The 14,316-nt window shown below is 49.4% G+C and overlaps 43 non-coding genes across 43 annotated transcripts; all 43 read right to left on the reverse strand.

Moving 5' to 3' along the window:
• Positions 1-230: 230 nt before the first annotated feature.
• Positions 231-349, reverse strand: LOC147955234 (5S ribosomal RNA). The gene has a single exon (XR_015613176.1). It is a non-coding gene; the product is annotated as a 5S ribosomal RNA (ribosomal RNA).
• Positions 350-558: 209 nt separating this feature from the next.
• Positions 559-677, reverse strand: LOC147955235 (5S ribosomal RNA). The gene has a single exon (XR_015613177.1). It is a non-coding gene; the product is annotated as a 5S ribosomal RNA (ribosomal RNA).
• A 209-nt stretch (positions 678-886) lies between these two features.
• On the reverse strand, positions 887-1,005 carry LOC147955236 (5S ribosomal RNA). Its single transcript, XR_015613178.1, has one exon. It is a non-coding gene; the product is annotated as a 5S ribosomal RNA (ribosomal RNA).
• A 209-nt stretch (positions 1,006-1,214) lies between these two features.
• LOC147955237 (5S ribosomal RNA) lies at positions 1,215-1,333 on the reverse strand. The gene has a single exon (XR_015613179.1). It is a non-coding gene; the product is annotated as a 5S ribosomal RNA (ribosomal RNA).
• Positions 1,334-1,542: 209 nt separating this feature from the next.
• LOC147955238 (5S ribosomal RNA) lies at positions 1,543-1,661 on the reverse strand. The gene has a single exon (XR_015613180.1). It is a non-coding gene; the product is annotated as a 5S ribosomal RNA (ribosomal RNA).
• Positions 1,662-1,870: 209 nt separating this feature from the next.
• Positions 1,871-1,989, reverse strand: LOC147955239 (5S ribosomal RNA). The gene has a single exon (XR_015613181.1). It is a non-coding gene; the product is annotated as a 5S ribosomal RNA (ribosomal RNA).
• Positions 1,990-2,198: 209 nt separating this feature from the next.
• LOC147955240 (5S ribosomal RNA) lies at positions 2,199-2,317 on the reverse strand. The gene has a single exon (XR_015613182.1). It is a non-coding gene; the product is annotated as a 5S ribosomal RNA (ribosomal RNA).
• Positions 2,318-2,526: 209 nt separating this feature from the next.
• LOC147955241 (5S ribosomal RNA) lies at positions 2,527-2,645 on the reverse strand. Its single transcript, XR_015613183.1, has one exon. It is a non-coding gene; the product is annotated as a 5S ribosomal RNA (ribosomal RNA).
• Positions 2,646-2,854: 209 nt separating this feature from the next.
• On the reverse strand, positions 2,855-2,973 carry LOC147955242 (5S ribosomal RNA). The gene has a single exon (XR_015613184.1). It is a non-coding gene; the product is annotated as a 5S ribosomal RNA (ribosomal RNA).
• Positions 2,974-3,182: 209 nt separating this feature from the next.
• LOC147955243 (5S ribosomal RNA) lies at positions 3,183-3,301 on the reverse strand. The gene has a single exon (XR_015613186.1). It is a non-coding gene; the product is annotated as a 5S ribosomal RNA (ribosomal RNA).
• Positions 3,302-3,510: 209 nt separating this feature from the next.
• LOC147955244 (5S ribosomal RNA) lies at positions 3,511-3,629 on the reverse strand. The gene has a single exon (XR_015613187.1). It is a non-coding gene; the product is annotated as a 5S ribosomal RNA (ribosomal RNA).
• A 209-nt stretch (positions 3,630-3,838) lies between these two features.
• LOC147955245 (5S ribosomal RNA) lies at positions 3,839-3,957 on the reverse strand. Its single transcript, XR_015613188.1, has one exon. It is a non-coding gene; the product is annotated as a 5S ribosomal RNA (ribosomal RNA).
• Positions 3,958-4,166: 209 nt separating this feature from the next.
• On the reverse strand, positions 4,167-4,285 carry LOC147955246 (5S ribosomal RNA). Its single transcript, XR_015613189.1, has one exon. It is a non-coding gene; the product is annotated as a 5S ribosomal RNA (ribosomal RNA).
• Positions 4,286-4,494: 209 nt separating this feature from the next.
• On the reverse strand, positions 4,495-4,613 carry LOC147955247 (5S ribosomal RNA). Its single transcript, XR_015613190.1, has one exon. It is a non-coding gene; the product is annotated as a 5S ribosomal RNA (ribosomal RNA).
• Positions 4,614-4,822: 209 nt separating this feature from the next.
• LOC147955248 (5S ribosomal RNA) lies at positions 4,823-4,941 on the reverse strand. Its single transcript, XR_015613191.1, has one exon. It is a non-coding gene; the product is annotated as a 5S ribosomal RNA (ribosomal RNA).
• A 209-nt stretch (positions 4,942-5,150) lies between these two features.
• Positions 5,151-5,269, reverse strand: LOC147955249 (5S ribosomal RNA). Its single transcript, XR_015613192.1, has one exon. It is a non-coding gene; the product is annotated as a 5S ribosomal RNA (ribosomal RNA).
• Positions 5,270-5,478: 209 nt separating this feature from the next.
• LOC147955250 (5S ribosomal RNA) lies at positions 5,479-5,597 on the reverse strand. The gene has a single exon (XR_015613193.1). It is a non-coding gene; the product is annotated as a 5S ribosomal RNA (ribosomal RNA).
• Positions 5,598-5,806: 209 nt separating this feature from the next.
• Positions 5,807-5,925, reverse strand: LOC147955251 (5S ribosomal RNA). Its single transcript, XR_015613194.1, has one exon. It is a non-coding gene; the product is annotated as a 5S ribosomal RNA (ribosomal RNA).
• A 209-nt stretch (positions 5,926-6,134) lies between these two features.
• LOC147955252 (5S ribosomal RNA) lies at positions 6,135-6,253 on the reverse strand. Its single transcript, XR_015613195.1, has one exon. It is a non-coding gene; the product is annotated as a 5S ribosomal RNA (ribosomal RNA).
• A 209-nt stretch (positions 6,254-6,462) lies between these two features.
• Positions 6,463-6,581, reverse strand: LOC147955253 (5S ribosomal RNA). The gene has a single exon (XR_015613197.1). It is a non-coding gene; the product is annotated as a 5S ribosomal RNA (ribosomal RNA).
• Positions 6,582-6,790: 209 nt separating this feature from the next.
• LOC147955254 (5S ribosomal RNA) lies at positions 6,791-6,909 on the reverse strand. The gene has a single exon (XR_015613198.1). It is a non-coding gene; the product is annotated as a 5S ribosomal RNA (ribosomal RNA).
• Positions 6,910-7,118: 209 nt separating this feature from the next.
• Positions 7,119-7,237, reverse strand: LOC147955255 (5S ribosomal RNA). Its single transcript, XR_015613199.1, has one exon. It is a non-coding gene; the product is annotated as a 5S ribosomal RNA (ribosomal RNA).
• Positions 7,238-7,446: 209 nt separating this feature from the next.
• LOC147955256 (5S ribosomal RNA) lies at positions 7,447-7,565 on the reverse strand. Its single transcript, XR_015613200.1, has one exon. It is a non-coding gene; the product is annotated as a 5S ribosomal RNA (ribosomal RNA).
• Positions 7,566-7,774: 209 nt separating this feature from the next.
• On the reverse strand, positions 7,775-7,893 carry LOC147955257 (5S ribosomal RNA). Its single transcript, XR_015613201.1, has one exon. It is a non-coding gene; the product is annotated as a 5S ribosomal RNA (ribosomal RNA).
• A 209-nt stretch (positions 7,894-8,102) lies between these two features.
• LOC147955258 (5S ribosomal RNA) lies at positions 8,103-8,221 on the reverse strand. The gene has a single exon (XR_015613202.1). It is a non-coding gene; the product is annotated as a 5S ribosomal RNA (ribosomal RNA).
• Positions 8,222-8,430: 209 nt separating this feature from the next.
• On the reverse strand, positions 8,431-8,549 carry LOC147955259 (5S ribosomal RNA). Its single transcript, XR_015613203.1, has one exon. It is a non-coding gene; the product is annotated as a 5S ribosomal RNA (ribosomal RNA).
• Positions 8,550-8,758: 209 nt separating this feature from the next.
• LOC147955260 (5S ribosomal RNA) lies at positions 8,759-8,877 on the reverse strand. The gene has a single exon (XR_015613204.1). It is a non-coding gene; the product is annotated as a 5S ribosomal RNA (ribosomal RNA).
• Positions 8,878-9,086: 209 nt separating this feature from the next.
• On the reverse strand, positions 9,087-9,205 carry LOC147955261 (5S ribosomal RNA). Its single transcript, XR_015613205.1, has one exon. It is a non-coding gene; the product is annotated as a 5S ribosomal RNA (ribosomal RNA).
• Positions 9,206-9,414: 209 nt separating this feature from the next.
• Positions 9,415-9,533, reverse strand: LOC147955262 (5S ribosomal RNA). The gene has a single exon (XR_015613206.1). It is a non-coding gene; the product is annotated as a 5S ribosomal RNA (ribosomal RNA).
• Positions 9,534-9,742: 209 nt separating this feature from the next.
• Positions 9,743-9,861, reverse strand: LOC147955263 (5S ribosomal RNA). Its single transcript, XR_015613208.1, has one exon. It is a non-coding gene; the product is annotated as a 5S ribosomal RNA (ribosomal RNA).
• Positions 9,862-10,070: 209 nt separating this feature from the next.
• LOC147955264 (5S ribosomal RNA) lies at positions 10,071-10,189 on the reverse strand. Its single transcript, XR_015613209.1, has one exon. It is a non-coding gene; the product is annotated as a 5S ribosomal RNA (ribosomal RNA).
• A 209-nt stretch (positions 10,190-10,398) lies between these two features.
• Positions 10,399-10,517, reverse strand: LOC147955265 (5S ribosomal RNA). The gene has a single exon (XR_015613210.1). It is a non-coding gene; the product is annotated as a 5S ribosomal RNA (ribosomal RNA).
• A 209-nt stretch (positions 10,518-10,726) lies between these two features.
• LOC147955266 (5S ribosomal RNA) lies at positions 10,727-10,845 on the reverse strand. The gene has a single exon (XR_015613211.1). It is a non-coding gene; the product is annotated as a 5S ribosomal RNA (ribosomal RNA).
• A 209-nt stretch (positions 10,846-11,054) lies between these two features.
• LOC147955267 (5S ribosomal RNA) lies at positions 11,055-11,173 on the reverse strand. Its single transcript, XR_015613212.1, has one exon. It is a non-coding gene; the product is annotated as a 5S ribosomal RNA (ribosomal RNA).
• A 209-nt stretch (positions 11,174-11,382) lies between these two features.
• On the reverse strand, positions 11,383-11,501 carry LOC147955268 (5S ribosomal RNA). The gene has a single exon (XR_015613214.1). It is a non-coding gene; the product is annotated as a 5S ribosomal RNA (ribosomal RNA).
• Positions 11,502-11,710: 209 nt separating this feature from the next.
• On the reverse strand, positions 11,711-11,829 carry LOC147955269 (5S ribosomal RNA). The gene has a single exon (XR_015613215.1). It is a non-coding gene; the product is annotated as a 5S ribosomal RNA (ribosomal RNA).
• Positions 11,830-12,038: 209 nt separating this feature from the next.
• On the reverse strand, positions 12,039-12,156 carry LOC147955270 (5S ribosomal RNA). Its single transcript, XR_015612954.1, has one exon. It is a non-coding gene; the product is annotated as a 5S ribosomal RNA (ribosomal RNA).
• A 209-nt stretch (positions 12,157-12,365) lies between these two features.
• On the reverse strand, positions 12,366-12,484 carry LOC147955271 (5S ribosomal RNA). The gene has a single exon (XR_015613216.1). It is a non-coding gene; the product is annotated as a 5S ribosomal RNA (ribosomal RNA).
• Positions 12,485-12,695: 211 nt separating this feature from the next.
• Positions 12,696-12,814, reverse strand: LOC147955272 (5S ribosomal RNA). Its single transcript, XR_015613217.1, has one exon. It is a non-coding gene; the product is annotated as a 5S ribosomal RNA (ribosomal RNA).
• A 210-nt stretch (positions 12,815-13,024) lies between these two features.
• LOC147955273 (5S ribosomal RNA) lies at positions 13,025-13,143 on the reverse strand. The gene has a single exon (XR_015612968.1). It is a non-coding gene; the product is annotated as a 5S ribosomal RNA (ribosomal RNA).
• A 210-nt stretch (positions 13,144-13,353) lies between these two features.
• LOC147955274 (5S ribosomal RNA) lies at positions 13,354-13,472 on the reverse strand. The gene has a single exon (XR_015613218.1). It is a non-coding gene; the product is annotated as a 5S ribosomal RNA (ribosomal RNA).
• A 213-nt stretch (positions 13,473-13,685) lies between these two features.
• On the reverse strand, positions 13,686-13,804 carry LOC147955275 (5S ribosomal RNA). Its single transcript, XR_015613220.1, has one exon. It is a non-coding gene; the product is annotated as a 5S ribosomal RNA (ribosomal RNA).
• Positions 13,805-14,013: 209 nt separating this feature from the next.
• LOC147955276 (5S ribosomal RNA) lies at positions 14,014-14,131 on the reverse strand. Its single transcript, XR_015612939.1, has one exon. It is a non-coding gene; the product is annotated as a 5S ribosomal RNA (ribosomal RNA).
• Between the last annotated feature and the right edge of the window lie 185 nt (positions 14,132-14,316).

Genomic DNA, 14,316 nt, shown 5'->3' on the forward strand with positions numbered 1-14,316 from the left:
TGCTGGTATGATCGCATCCGACATGTTACCCCCGTCTTCGTCCCTTATGCTTGCCCCTCCCAGCTCCACTACAAAGACGATCGTACTTTGCTTTCCCCGCCGCTACACGCTCGTGAATAATGACCAACGAGCTAAAACTTACCGCAAACGTGCAAAATAATAAAACGTGGTAAATATATGTCGCGGCCGTGAGCTTTCTTTTGCACGCCGCGCAAAAAAATTTTAAAAAGGGAATGCAACACGAGGACTTCCCAGGAGGTCACCCATCCTAGTACTACTCTCGCCCAAGCACGCTTAACTTCGGAGTTCTGATGGGATCCGGTGCTTTAGTGCTGGTATGATCGCATCCGACATGTTACCCCCGTCTTCGTCCCTTATGCTTGCCCCTCCCAGCTCCACTACAAAGACGATCGTACTTTGCTTTCCCCGCCGCTACACGCGTGAATAATGACCAACGAGCTAAAACTTACCGCAAACGTGCAAAATAATAAAACGTGGTAAATATATGTCGCGGCCGTGAGCTTTCTTTTGCACGCCGCGCAAAAAAATTTTAAAAAGGGAATGCAACACGAGGACTTCCCAGGAGGTCACCCATCCTAGTACTACTCTCGCCCAAGCACGCTTAACTTCGGAGTTCTGATGGGATCCGGTGCTTTAGTGCTGGTATGATCGCATCCGACATGTTACCCCCGTCTTCGTCCCTTATGCTTGCCCCTCCCAGCTCCACTACAAAGACGATCGTACTTTGCTTTCCCCGCCGCTACACGCGTGAATAATGACCAACGAGCTAAAACTTACCGCAAACGTGCAAAATAATAAAACGTGGTAAATATATGTCGCGGCCGTGAGCTTTCTTTTGCACGCCGCGCAAAAAAATTTTAAAAAGGGAATGCAACACGAGGACTTCCCAGGAGGTCACCCATCCTAGTACTACTCTCGCCCAAGCACGCTTAACTTCGGAGTTCTGATGGGATCCGGTGCTTTAGTGCTGGTATGATCGCATCCGACATGTTACCCCCGTCTTCGTCCCTTATGCTTGCCCCTCCCAGCTCCACTACAAAGACGATCGTACTTTGCTTTCCCCGCCGCTACACGCGTGAATAATGACCAACGAGCTAAAACTTACCGCAAACGTGCAAAATAATAAAACGTGGTAAATATATGTCGCGGCCGTGAGCTTTCTTTTGCACGCCGCGCAAAAAAATTTTAAAAAGGGAATGCAACACGAGGACTTCCCAGGAGGTCACCCATCCTAGTACTACTCTCGCCCAAGCACGCTTAACTTCGGAGTTCTGATGGGATCCGGTGCTTTAGTGCTGGTATGATCGCATCCGACATGTTACCCCCGTCTTCGTCCCTTATGCTTGCCCCTCCCAGCTCCACTACAAAGACGATCGTACTTTGCTTTCCCCGCCGCTACACGCGTGAATAATGACCAACGAGCTAAAACTTACCGCAAACGTGCAAAATAATAAAACGTGGTAAATATATGTCGCGGCCGTGAGCTTTCTTTTGCACGCCGCGCAAAAAAATTTTAAAAAGGGAATGCAACACGAGGACTTCCCAGGAGGTCACCCATCCTAGTACTACTCTCGCCCAAGCACGCTTAACTTCGGAGTTCTGATGGGATCCGGTGCTTTAGTGCTGGTATGATCGCATCCGACATGTTACCCCCGTCTTCGTCCCTTATGCTTGCCCCTCCCAGCTCCACTACAAAGACGATCGTACTTTGCTTTCCCCGCCGCTACACGCGTGAATAATGACCAACGAGCTAAAACTTACCGCAAACGTGCAAAATAATAAAACGTGGTAAATATATGTCGCGGCCGTGAGCTTTCTTTTGCACGCCGCGCAAAAAAATTTTAAAAAGGGAATGCAACACGAGGACTTCCCAGGAGGTCACCCATCCTAGTACTACTCTCGCCCAAGCACGCTTAACTTCGGAGTTCTGATGGGATCCGGTGCTTTAGTGCTGGTATGATCGCATCCGACATGTTACCCCCGTCTTCGTCCCTTATGCTTGCCCCTCCCAGCTCCACTACAAAGACGATCGTACTTTGCTTTCCCCGCCGCTACACGCGTGAATAATGACCAACGAGCTAAAACTTACCGCAAACGTGCAAAATAATAAAACGTGGTAAATATATGTCGCGGCCGTGAGCTTTCTTTTGCACGCCGCGCAAAAAAATTTTAAAAAGGGAATGCAACACGAGGACTTCCCAGGAGGTCACCCATCCTAGTACTACTCTCGCCCAAGCACGCTTAACTTCGGAGTTCTGATGGGATCCGGTGCTTTAGTGCTGGTATGATCGCATCCGACATGTTACCCCCGTCTTCGTCCCTTATGCTTGCCCCTCCCAGCTCCACTACAAAGACGATCGTACTTTGCTTTCCCCGCCGCTACACGCGTGAATAATGACCAACGAGCTAAAACTTACCGCAAACGTGCAAAATAATAAAACGTGGTAAATATATGTCGCGGCCGTGAGCTTTCTTTTGCACGCCGCGCAAAAAAATTTTAAAAAGGGAATGCAACACGAGGACTTCCCAGGAGGTCACCCATCCTAGTACTACTCTCGCCCAAGCACGCTTAACTTCGGAGTTCTGATGGGATCCGGTGCTTTAGTGCTGGTATGATCGCATCCGACATGTTACCCCCGTCTTCGTCCCTTATGCTTGCCCCTCCCAGCTCCACTACAAAGACGATCGTACTTTGCTTTCCCCGCCGCTACACGCGTGAATAATGACCAACGAGCTAAAACTTACCGCAAACGTGCAAAATAATAAAACGTGGTAAATATATGTCGCGGCCGTGAGCTTTCTTTTGCACGCCGCGCAAAAAAATTTTAAAAAGGGAATGCAACACGAGGACTTCCCAGGAGGTCACCCATCCTAGTACTACTCTCGCCCAAGCACGCTTAACTTCGGAGTTCTGATGGGATCCGGTGCTTTAGTGCTGGTATGATCGCATCCGACATGTTACCCCCGTCTTCGTCCCTTATGCTTGCCCCTCCCAGCTCCACTACAAAGACGATCGTACTTTGCTTTCCCCGCCGCTACACGCGTGAATAATGACCAACGAGCTAAAACTTACCGCAAACGTGCAAAATAATAAAACGTGGTAAATATATGTCGCGGCCGTGAGCTTTCTTTTGCACGCCGCGCAAAAAAATTTTAAAAAGGGAATGCAACACGAGGACTTCCCAGGAGGTCACCCATCCTAGTACTACTCTCGCCCAAGCACGCTTAACTTCGGAGTTCTGATGGGATCCGGTGCTTTAGTGCTGGTATGATCGCATCCGACATGTTACCCCCGTCTTCGTCCCTTATGCTTGCCCCTCCCAGCTCCACTACAAAGACGATCGTACTTTGCTTTCCCCGCCGCTACACGCGTGAATAATGACCAACGAGCTAAAACTTACCGCAAACGTGCAAAATAATAAAACGTGGTAAATATATGTCGCGGCCGTGAGCTTTCTTTTGCACGCCGCGCAAAAAAATTTTAAAAAGGGAATGCAACACGAGGACTTCCCAGGAGGTCACCCATCCTAGTACTACTCTCGCCCAAGCACGCTTAACTTCGGAGTTCTGATGGGATCCGGTGCTTTAGTGCTGGTATGATCGCATCCGACATGTTACCCCCGTCTTCGTCCCTTATGCTTGCCCCTCCCAGCTCCACTACAAAGACGATCGTACTTTGCTTTCCCCGCCGCTACACGCGTGAATAATGACCAACGAGCTAAAACTTACCGCAAACGTGCAAAATAATAAAACGTGGTAAATATATGTCGCGGCCGTGAGCTTTCTTTTGCACGCCGCGCAAAAAAATTTTAAAAAGGGAATGCAACACGAGGACTTCCCAGGAGGTCACCCATCCTAGTACTACTCTCGCCCAAGCACGCTTAACTTCGGAGTTCTGATGGGATCCGGTGCTTTAGTGCTGGTATGATCGCATCCGACATGTTACCCCCGTCTTCGTCCCTTATGCTTGCCCCTCCCAGCTCCACTACAAAGACGATCGTACTTTGCTTTCCCCGCCGCTACACGCGTGAATAATGACCAACGAGCTAAAACTTACCGCAAACGTGCAAAATAATAAAACGTGGTAAATATATGTCGCGGCCGTGAGCTTTCTTTTGCACGCCGCGCAAAAAAATTTTAAAAAGGGAATGCAACACGAGGACTTCCCAGGAGGTCACCCATCCTAGTACTACTCTCGCCCAAGCACGCTTAACTTCGGAGTTCTGATGGGATCCGGTGCTTTAGTGCTGGTATGATCGCATCCGACATGTTACCCCCGTCTTCGTCCCTTATGCTTGCCCCTCCCAGCTCCACTACAAAGACGATCGTACTTTGCTTTCCCCGCCGCTACACGCGTGAATAATGACCAACGAGCTAAAACTTACCGCAAACGTGCAAAATAATAAAACGTGGTAAATATATGTCGCGGCCGTGAGCTTTCTTTTGCACGCCGCGCAAAAAAATTTTAAAAAGGGAATGCAACACGAGGACTTCCCAGGAGGTCACCCATCCTAGTACTACTCTCGCCCAAGCACGCTTAACTTCGGAGTTCTGATGGGATCCGGTGCTTTAGTGCTGGTATGATCGCATCCGACATGTTACCCCCGTCTTCGTCCCTTATGCTTGCCCCTCCCAGCTCCACTACAAAGACGATCGTACTTTGCTTTCCCCGCCGCTACACGCGTGAATAATGACCAACGAGCTAAAACTTACCGCAAACGTGCAAAATAATAAAACGTGGTAAATATATGTCGCGGCCGTGAGCTTTCTTTTGCACGCCGCGCAAAAAAATTTTAAAAAGGGAATGCAACACGAGGACTTCCCAGGAGGTCACCCATCCTAGTACTACTCTCGCCCAAGCACGCTTAACTTCGGAGTTCTGATGGGATCCGGTGCTTTAGTGCTGGTATGATCGCATCCGACATGTTACCCCCGTCTTCGTCCCTTATGCTTGCCCCTCCCAGCTCCACTACAAAGACGATCGTACTTTGCTTTCCCCGCCGCTACACGCGTGAATAATGACCAACGAGCTAAAACTTACCGCAAACGTGCAAAATAATAAAACGTGGTAAATATATGTCGCGGCCGTGAGCTTTCTTTTGCACGCCGCGCAAAAAAATTTTAAAAAGGGAATGCAACACGAGGACTTCCCAGGAGGTCACCCATCCTAGTACTACTCTCGCCCAAGCACGCTTAACTTCGGAGTTCTGATGGGATCCGGTGCTTTAGTGCTGGTATGATCGCATCCGACATGTTACCCCCGTCTTCGTCCCTTATGCTTGCCCCTCCCAGCTCCACTACAAAGACGATCGTACTTTGCTTTCCCCGCCGCTACACGCGTGAATAATGACCAACGAGCTAAAACTTACCGCAAACGTGCAAAATAATAAAACGTGGTAAATATATGTCGCGGCCGTGAGCTTTCTTTTGCACGCCGCGCAAAAAAATTTTAAAAAGGGAATGCAACACGAGGACTTCCCAGGAGGTCACCCATCCTAGTACTACTCTCGCCCAAGCACGCTTAACTTCGGAGTTCTGATGGGATCCGGTGCTTTAGTGCTGGTATGATCGCATCCGACATGTTACCCCCGTCTTCGTCCCTTATGCTTGCCCCTCCCAGCTCCACTACAAAGACGATCGTACTTTGCTTTCCCCGCCGCTACACGCGTGAATAATGACCAACGAGCTAAAACTTACCGCAAACGTGCAAAATAATAAAACGTGGTAAATATATGTCGCGGCCGTGAGCTTTCTTTTGCACGCCGCGCAAAAAAATTTTAAAAAGGGAATGCAACACGAGGACTTCCCAGGAGGTCACCCATCCTAGTACTACTCTCGCCCAAGCACGCTTAACTTCGGAGTTCTGATGGGATCCGGTGCTTTAGTGCTGGTATGATCGCATCCGACATGTTACCCCCGTCTTCGTCCCTTATGCTTGCCCCTCCCAGCTCCACTACAAAGACGATCGTACTTTGCTTTCCCCGCCGCTACACGCGTGAATAATGACCAACGAGCTAAAACTTACCGCAAACGTGCAAAATAATAAAACGTGGTAAATATATGTCGCGGCCGTGAGCTTTCTTTTGCACGCCGCGCAAAAAAATTTTAAAAAGGGAATGCAACACGAGGACTTCCCAGGAGGTCACCCATCCTAGTACTACTCTCGCCCAAGCACGCTTAACTTCGGAGTTCTGATGGGATCCGGTGCTTTAGTGCTGGTATGATCGCATCCGACATGTTACCCCCGTCTTCGTCCCTTATGCTTGCCCCTCCCAGCTCCACTACAAAGACGATCGTACTTTGCTTTCCCCGCCGCTACACGCGTGAATAATGACCAACGAGCTAAAACTTACCGCAAACGTGCAAAATAATAAAACGTGGTAAATATATGTCGCGGCCGTGAGCTTTCTTTTGCACGCCGCGCAAAAAAATTTTAAAAAGGGAATGCAACACGAGGACTTCCCAGGAGGTCACCCATCCTAGTACTACTCTCGCCCAAGCACGCTTAACTTCGGAGTTCTGATGGGATCCGGTGCTTTAGTGCTGGTATGATCGCATCCGACATGTTACCCCCGTCTTCGTCCCTTATGCTTGCCCCTCCCAGCTCCACTACAAAGACGATCGTACTTTGCTTTCCCCGCCGCTACACGCGTGAATAATGACCAACGAGCTAAAACTTACCGCAAACGTGCAAAATAATAAAACGTGGTAAATATATGTCGCGGCCGTGAGCTTTCTTTTGCACGCCGCGCAAAAAAATTTTAAAAAGGGAATGCAACACGAGGACTTCCCAGGAGGTCACCCATCCTAGTACTACTCTCGCCCAAGCACGCTTAACTTCGGAGTTCTGATGGGATCCGGTGCTTTAGTGCTGGTATGATCGCATCCGACATGTTACCCCCGTCTTCGTCCCTTATGCTTGCCCCTCCCAGCTCCACTACAAAGACGATCGTACTTTGCTTTCCCCGCCGCTACACGCGTGAATAATGACCAACGAGCTAAAACTTACCGCAAACGTGCAAAATAATAAAACGTGGTAAATATATGTCGCGGCCGTGAGCTTTCTTTTGCACGCCGCGCAAAAAAATTTTAAAAAGGGAATGCAACACGAGGACTTCCCAGGAGGTCACCCATCCTAGTACTACTCTCGCCCAAGCACGCTTAACTTCGGAGTTCTGATGGGATCCGGTGCTTTAGTGCTGGTATGATCGCATCCGACATGTTACCCCCGTCTTCGTCCCTTATGCTTGCCCCTCCCAGCTCCACTACAAAGACGATCGTACTTTGCTTTCCCCGCCGCTACACGCGTGAATAATGACCAACGAGCTAAAACTTACCGCAAACGTGCAAAATAATAAAACGTGGTAAATATATGTCGCGGCCGTGAGCTTTCTTTTGCACGCCGCGCAAAAAAATTTTAAAAAGGGAATGCAACACGAGGACTTCCCAGGAGGTCACCCATCCTAGTACTACTCTCGCCCAAGCACGCTTAACTTCGGAGTTCTGATGGGATCCGGTGCTTTAGTGCTGGTATGATCGCATCCGACATGTTACCCCCGTCTTCGTCCCTTATGCTTGCCCCTCCCAGCTCCACTACAAAGACGATCGTACTTTGCTTTCCCCGCCGCTACACGCGTGAATAATGACCAACGAGCTAAAACTTACCGCAAACGTGCAAAATAATAAAACGTGGTAAATATATGTCGCGGCCGTGAGCTTTCTTTTGCACGCCGCGCAAAAAAATTTTAAAAAGGGAATGCAACACGAGGACTTCCCAGGAGGTCACCCATCCTAGTACTACTCTCGCCCAAGCACGCTTAACTTCGGAGTTCTGATGGGATCCGGTGCTTTAGTGCTGGTATGATCGCATCCGACATGTTACCCCCGTCTTCGTCCCTTATGCTTGCCCCTCCCAGCTCCACTACAAAGACGATCGTACTTTGCTTTCCCCGCCGCTACACGCGTGAATAATGACCAACGAGCTAAAACTTACCGCAAACGTGCAAAATAATAAAACGTGGTAAATATATGTCGCGGCCGTGAGCTTTCTTTTGCACGCCGCGCAAAAAAATTTTAAAAAGGGAATGCAACACGAGGACTTCCCAGGAGGTCACCCATCCTAGTACTACTCTCGCCCAAGCACGCTTAACTTCGGAGTTCTGATGGGATCCGGTGCTTTAGTGCTGGTATGATCGCATCCGACATGTTACCCCCGTCTTCGTCCCTTATGCTTGCCCCTCCCAGCTCCACTACAAAGACGATCGTACTTTGCTTTCCCCGCCGCTACACGCGTGAATAATGACCAACGAGCTAAAACTTACCGCAAACGTGCAAAATAATAAAACGTGGTAAATATATGTCGCGGCCGTGAGCTTTCTTTTGCACGCCGCGCAAAAAAATTTTAAAAAGGGAATGCAACACGAGGACTTCCCAGGAGGTCACCCATCCTAGTACTACTCTCGCCCAAGCACGCTTAACTTCGGAGTTCTGATGGGATCCGGTGCTTTAGTGCTGGTATGATCGCATCCGACATGTTACCCCCGTCTTCGTCCCTTATGCTTGCCCCTCCCAGCTCCACTACAAAGACGATCGTACTTTGCTTTCCCCGCCGCTACACGCGTGAATAATGACCAACGAGCTAAAACTTACCGCAAACGTGCAAAATAATAAAACGTGGTAAATATATGTCGCGGCCGTGAGCTTTCTTTTGCACGCCGCGCAAAAAAATTTTAAAAAGGGAATGCAACACGAGGACTTCCCAGGAGGTCACCCATCCTAGTACTACTCTCGCCCAAGCACGCTTAACTTCGGAGTTCTGATGGGATCCGGTGCTTTAGTGCTGGTATGATCGCATCCGACATGTTACCCCCGTCTTCGTCCCTTATGCTTGCCCCTCCCAGCTCCACTACAAAGACGATCGTACTTTGCTTTCCCCGCCGCTACACGCGTGAATAATGACCAACGAGCTAAAACTTACCGCAAACGTGCAAAATAATAAAACGTGGTAAATATATGTCGCGGCCGTGAGCTTTCTTTTGCACGCCGCGCAAAAAAATTTTAAAAAGGGAATGCAACACGAGGACTTCCCAGGAGGTCACCCATCCTAGTACTACTCTCGCCCAAGCACGCTTAACTTCGGAGTTCTGATGGGATCCGGTGCTTTAGTGCTGGTATGATCGCATCCGACATGTTACCCCCGTCTTCGTCCCTTATGCTTGCCCCTCCCAGCTCCACTACAAAGACGATCGTACTTTGCTTTCCCCGCCGCTACACGCGTGAATAATGACCAACGAGCTAAAACTTACCGCAAACGTGCAAAATAATAAAACGTGGTAAATATATGTCGCGGCCGTGAGCTTTCTTTTGCACGCCGCGCAAAAAAATTTTAAAAAGGGAATGCAACACGAGGACTTCCCAGGAGGTCACCCATCCTAGTACTACTCTCGCCCAAGCACGCTTAACTTCGGAGTTCTGATGGGATCCGGTGCTTTAGTGCTGGTATGATCGCATCCGACATGTTACCCCCGTCTTCGTCCCTTATGCTTGCCCCTCCCAGCTCCACTACAAAGACGATCGTACTTTGCTTTCCCCGCCGCTACACGCGTGAATAATGACCAACGAGCTAAAACTTACCGCAAACGTGCAAAATAATAAAACGTGGTAAATATATGTCGCGGCCGTGAGCTTTCTTTTGCACGCCGCGCAAAAAAATTTTAAAAAGGGAATGCAACACGAGGACTTCCCAGGAGGTCACCCATCCTAGTACTACTCTCGCCCAAGCACGCTTAACTTCGGAGTTCTGATGGGATCCGGTGCTTTAGTGCTGGTATGATCGCATCCGACATGTTACCCCCGTCTTCGTCCCTTATGCTTGCCCCTCCCAGCTCCACTACAAAGACGATCGTACTTTGCTTTCCCCGCCGCTACACGCGTGAATAATGACCAACGAGCTAAAACTTACCGCAAACGTGCAAAATAATAAAACGTGGTAAATATATGTCGCGGCCGTGAGCTTTCTTTTGCACGCCGCGCAAAAAAATTTTAAAAAGGGAATGCAACACGAGGACTTCCCAGGAGGTCACCCATCCTAGTACTACTCTCGCCCAAGCACGCTTAACTTCGGAGTTCTGATGGGATCCGGTGCTTTAGTGCTGGTATGATCGCATCCGACATGTTACCCCCGTCTTCGTCCCTTATGCTTGCCCCTCCCAGCTCCACTACAAAGACGATCGTACTTTGCTTTCCCCGCCGCTACACGCGTGAATAATGACCAACGAGCTAAAACTTACCGCAAACGTGCAAAATAATAAAACGTGGTAAATATATGTCGCGGCCGTGAGCTTTCTTTTGCACGCCGCGCAAAAAAATTTTAAAAAGGGAATGCAACACGAGGACTTCCCAGGAGGTCACCCATCCTAGTACTACTCTCGCCCAAGCACGCTTAACTTCGGAGTTCTGATGGGATCCGGTGCTTTAGTGCTGGTATGATCGCATCCGACATGTTACCCCCGTCTTCGTCCCTTATGCTTGCCCCTCCCAGCTCCACTACAAAGACGATCGTACTTTGCTTTCCCCGCCGCTACACGCGTGAATAATGACCAACGAGCTAAAACTTACCGCAAACGTGCAAAATAATAAAACGTGGTAAATATATGTCGCGGCCGTGAGCTTTCTTTTGCACGCCGCGCAAAAAAATTTTAAAAAGGGAATGCAACACGAGGACTTCCCAGGAGGTCACCCATCCTAGTACTACTCTCGCCCAAGCACGCTTAACTTCGGAGTTCTGATGGGATCCGGTGCTTTAGTGCTGGTATGATCGCATCCGACATGTTACCCCCGTCTTCGTCCCTTATGCTTGCCCCTCCCAGCTCCACTACAAAGACGATCGTACTTTGCTTTCCCCGCCGCTACACGCGTGAATAATGACCAACGAGCTAAAACTTACCGCAAACGTGCAAAATAATAAAACGTGGTAAATATATGTCGCGGCCGTGAGCTTTCTTTTGCACGCCGCGCAAAAAAATTTTAAAAAGGGAATGCAACACGAGGACTTCCCAGGAGGTCACCCATCCTAGTACTACTCTCGCCCAAGCACGCTTAACTTCGGAGTTCTGATGGGATCCGGTGCTTTAGTGCTGGTATGATCGCATCCGACATGTTACCCCCGTCTTCGTCCCTTATGCTTGCCCCTCCCAGCTCCACTACAAAGACGATCGTACTTTGCTTTCCCCGCCGCTACACGCGTGAATAATGACCAACGAGCTAAAACTTACCGCAAACGTGCAAAATAATAAAACGTGGTAAATATATGTCGCGGCCGTGAGCTTTCTTTTGCACGCCGCGCAAAAAAATTTTAAAAAGGGAATGCAACACGAGGACTTCCCAGGAGGTCACCCATCCTAGTACTACTCTCGCCCAAGCACGCTTAACTTCGGAGTTCTGATGGGATCCGGTGCTTTAGTGCTGGTATGATCGCATCCGACATGTTACCCCCGTCTTCGTCCCTTATGCTTGCCCCTCCCAGCTCCACTACAAAGACGATCGTACTTTGCTTTCCCCGCCGCTACACGCGTGAATAATGACCAACGAGCTAAAACTTACCGCAAACGTGCAAAATAATAAAACGTGGTAAATATATGTCGCGGCCGTGAGCTTTCTTTTGCACGCCGCGCAAAAAAATTTTAAAAAGGGAATGCAACACGAGGACTTCCCAGGAGGTCACCCATCCTAGTACTACTCTCGCCCAAGCACGCTTAACTTCGGAGTTCTGATGGGATCCGGTGCTTTAGTGCTGGTATGATCGCATCCGACATGTTACCCCCGTCTTCGTCCCTTATGCTTGCCCCTCCCAGCTCCACTACAAAGACGATCGTACTTTGCTTTCCCCGCCGCTACACGCGTGAATAATGACCAACGAGCTAAAACTTACCGCAAACGTGCAAAATAATAAAACGTGGTAAATATATGTCGCGGCCGTGAGCTTTCTTTTGCACGCCGCGCAAAAAAATTTTAAAAAGGGAATGCAACACGAGGACTTCCCAGGAGGTCACCCATCCTAGTACTACTCTCGCCCAAGCACGCTTAACTTCGGAGTTCTGATGGATCCGGTGCTTTAGTGCTGGTATGATCGCATCCGACATGTTACCCCCGTCTTCGTCCCTTATGCTTGCCCCTCCCAGCTCCACTACAAAGACGATCGTACTTTGCTTTCCCCGCCGCTACACGCGTGAATAATGACCAACGAGCTAAAACTTACCGCAAACGTGCAAAATAATAAAACGTGGTAAATATATGTCGCGGCCGTGAGCTTTCTTTTGCACGCCGCGCAAAAAAATTTTAAAAAGGGAATGCAACACGAGGACTTCCCAGGAGGTCACCCATCCTAGTACTACTCTCGCCCAAGCACGCTTAACTTCGGAGTTCTGATGGGATCCGGTGCTTTAGTGCTGGTATGATCGCATCCGACATGTTACCCCCCGTCTTCGTCCCTTATGCTTGCCCCTCCCAGCTCCACTACAAAGACGATCGTACTTTGCTTTCCCCGCCGCTACACGCGTGAATAATGACCAACGAGCTAAAACTTACCGCAAACGTGCAAAATAATAAAACGTGGGTAAATATATGTCGCGGCCGTGAGCTTTCTTTTGCACGCCGCGCAAAAAAATTTTAAAAAGGGAATGCAACACGAGGACTTCCCAGGAGGTCACCCATCCTAGTACTACTCTCGCCCAAGCACGCTTAACTTCGGAGTTCTGATGGGATCCGGTGCTTTAGTGCTGGTATGATCGCATCCGACATGTTACCCCCGTCTTCGTCCCTTATGCTTGCCCCTCCCAGCTCCACTACAAAGACGATCGTACTTTGCTTTCCCCGCCGCTACACGCGTGAATAATGACCAACGAGCTAAAACTTACCGCAAACGTGCAAAATAATAAAACGTGGTAAATATATGTCGCGGCCGTGAGCTTTCTTTTGCACGCCGCGCAAAAAAATTTTAAAAAGGGGAATGCAACACGAGGACTTCCAGGAGGTCACCCATCCTAGTACTACTCTCGCCCAAGCACGCTTAACTTCGGAGTTCTGATGGGGATCCGGTGCTTTAGTGCTGGTATGATCGCATCCGACATGTTACCCCCCGTCTTCGTCCCTTATGCTTGCCCCTCCCAGCTCCACTACAAAGACGATCGTACTTTGCTTTCCCCGCCGCTACACGCGTGAATAATGACCAACGAGCTAAAACTTACCGCAAACGTGCAAAATAATAAAACGTGGTAAATATATGTCGCGGCCGTGAGCTTTCTTTTGCACGCCGCGCAAAAAAATTTTAAAAAGGGAATGCAACACGAGGACTTCCCAGGAGGTCACCCATCCTAGTACTACTCTCGCCCAAGCACGCTTAACTTCGGAGTTCTGATGGGATCCGGTGCTTTAGTGCTGGTATGATCGCATCCGTCATGCTTGCCCCTCCCAGTCTTCGTCCCTTATGCTTGCCCCTCCCAGCTCCACTACAAAGACGATCGTACTTTGCTTTCCCCGCCGCTACACGCGTGAATAATGACCACGAGCTAAAACTTACCGCAAACGTGCAAAATAATAAAACGTGGTAAATATATGTCGCGGCCGTGAGCTTTCTTTTGCACGCCGCGCAAAAAAATTTTAAAAAGGGAATGCAACACGAGGACTTCCCAGGAGGTCACCCATCCTAGTACTACTCTCGCCCAAGCACGCTTAACTTCGGAGTTCTGATGGGATCCGGTGCTTTAGTGCTGGTATGATCGCATCCGACATGTTACCCCCCGTCTTCGTCCCTTATGCTTGCCCCTCCCAGCTCCACTACAAAGACGATCGTACTTTGCTTTCCCCGCCGCTACACGCGTGAATAATGACCAACGAGCTAAAACTTACCGCAAACGTGCAAAATAATAAAACGTGGTAAATATATGTCGCGGCCGTGAGCTTTCTTTTGCACGCCGCGCAAAAAATTTTAAAAAGGGAATGCAACACGAGGACTTCCCAGGAGGTCACCATCCTAGTACTACTCTCGCCCAAGCACGCTTAACTTCGGAGTTCTGATGGGATCCGGTGCTTTAGTGCTGGTATGATCGCATCCGACATGTTACCCCCGTCTTCGTCCCTTATGCTTGCCCCTCCCAGCTCCACTACAAAGACGATCGTACTTTGCTTTCCCCGCCGCTACACGCGGTGAATAATGACCAACGAGCTAAAACTTACCGCAAACGTGCAAAATAATAAAACGTGGTAAATATATGTCGCGGGCCGTGAGCTTTCTTTTGC

The sequence above is a fragment of the Triticum urartu genome, unplaced genomic scaffold (assembly GCF_056163025.1).
Source record: "Triticum urartu cultivar PI428250 unplaced genomic scaffold, HENAU_Tu73 scaffold1, whole genome shotgun sequence".
NCBI classification, from domain to species: Eukaryota; Viridiplantae; Streptophyta; class Magnoliopsida; order Poales; family Poaceae; genus Triticum; species Triticum urartu.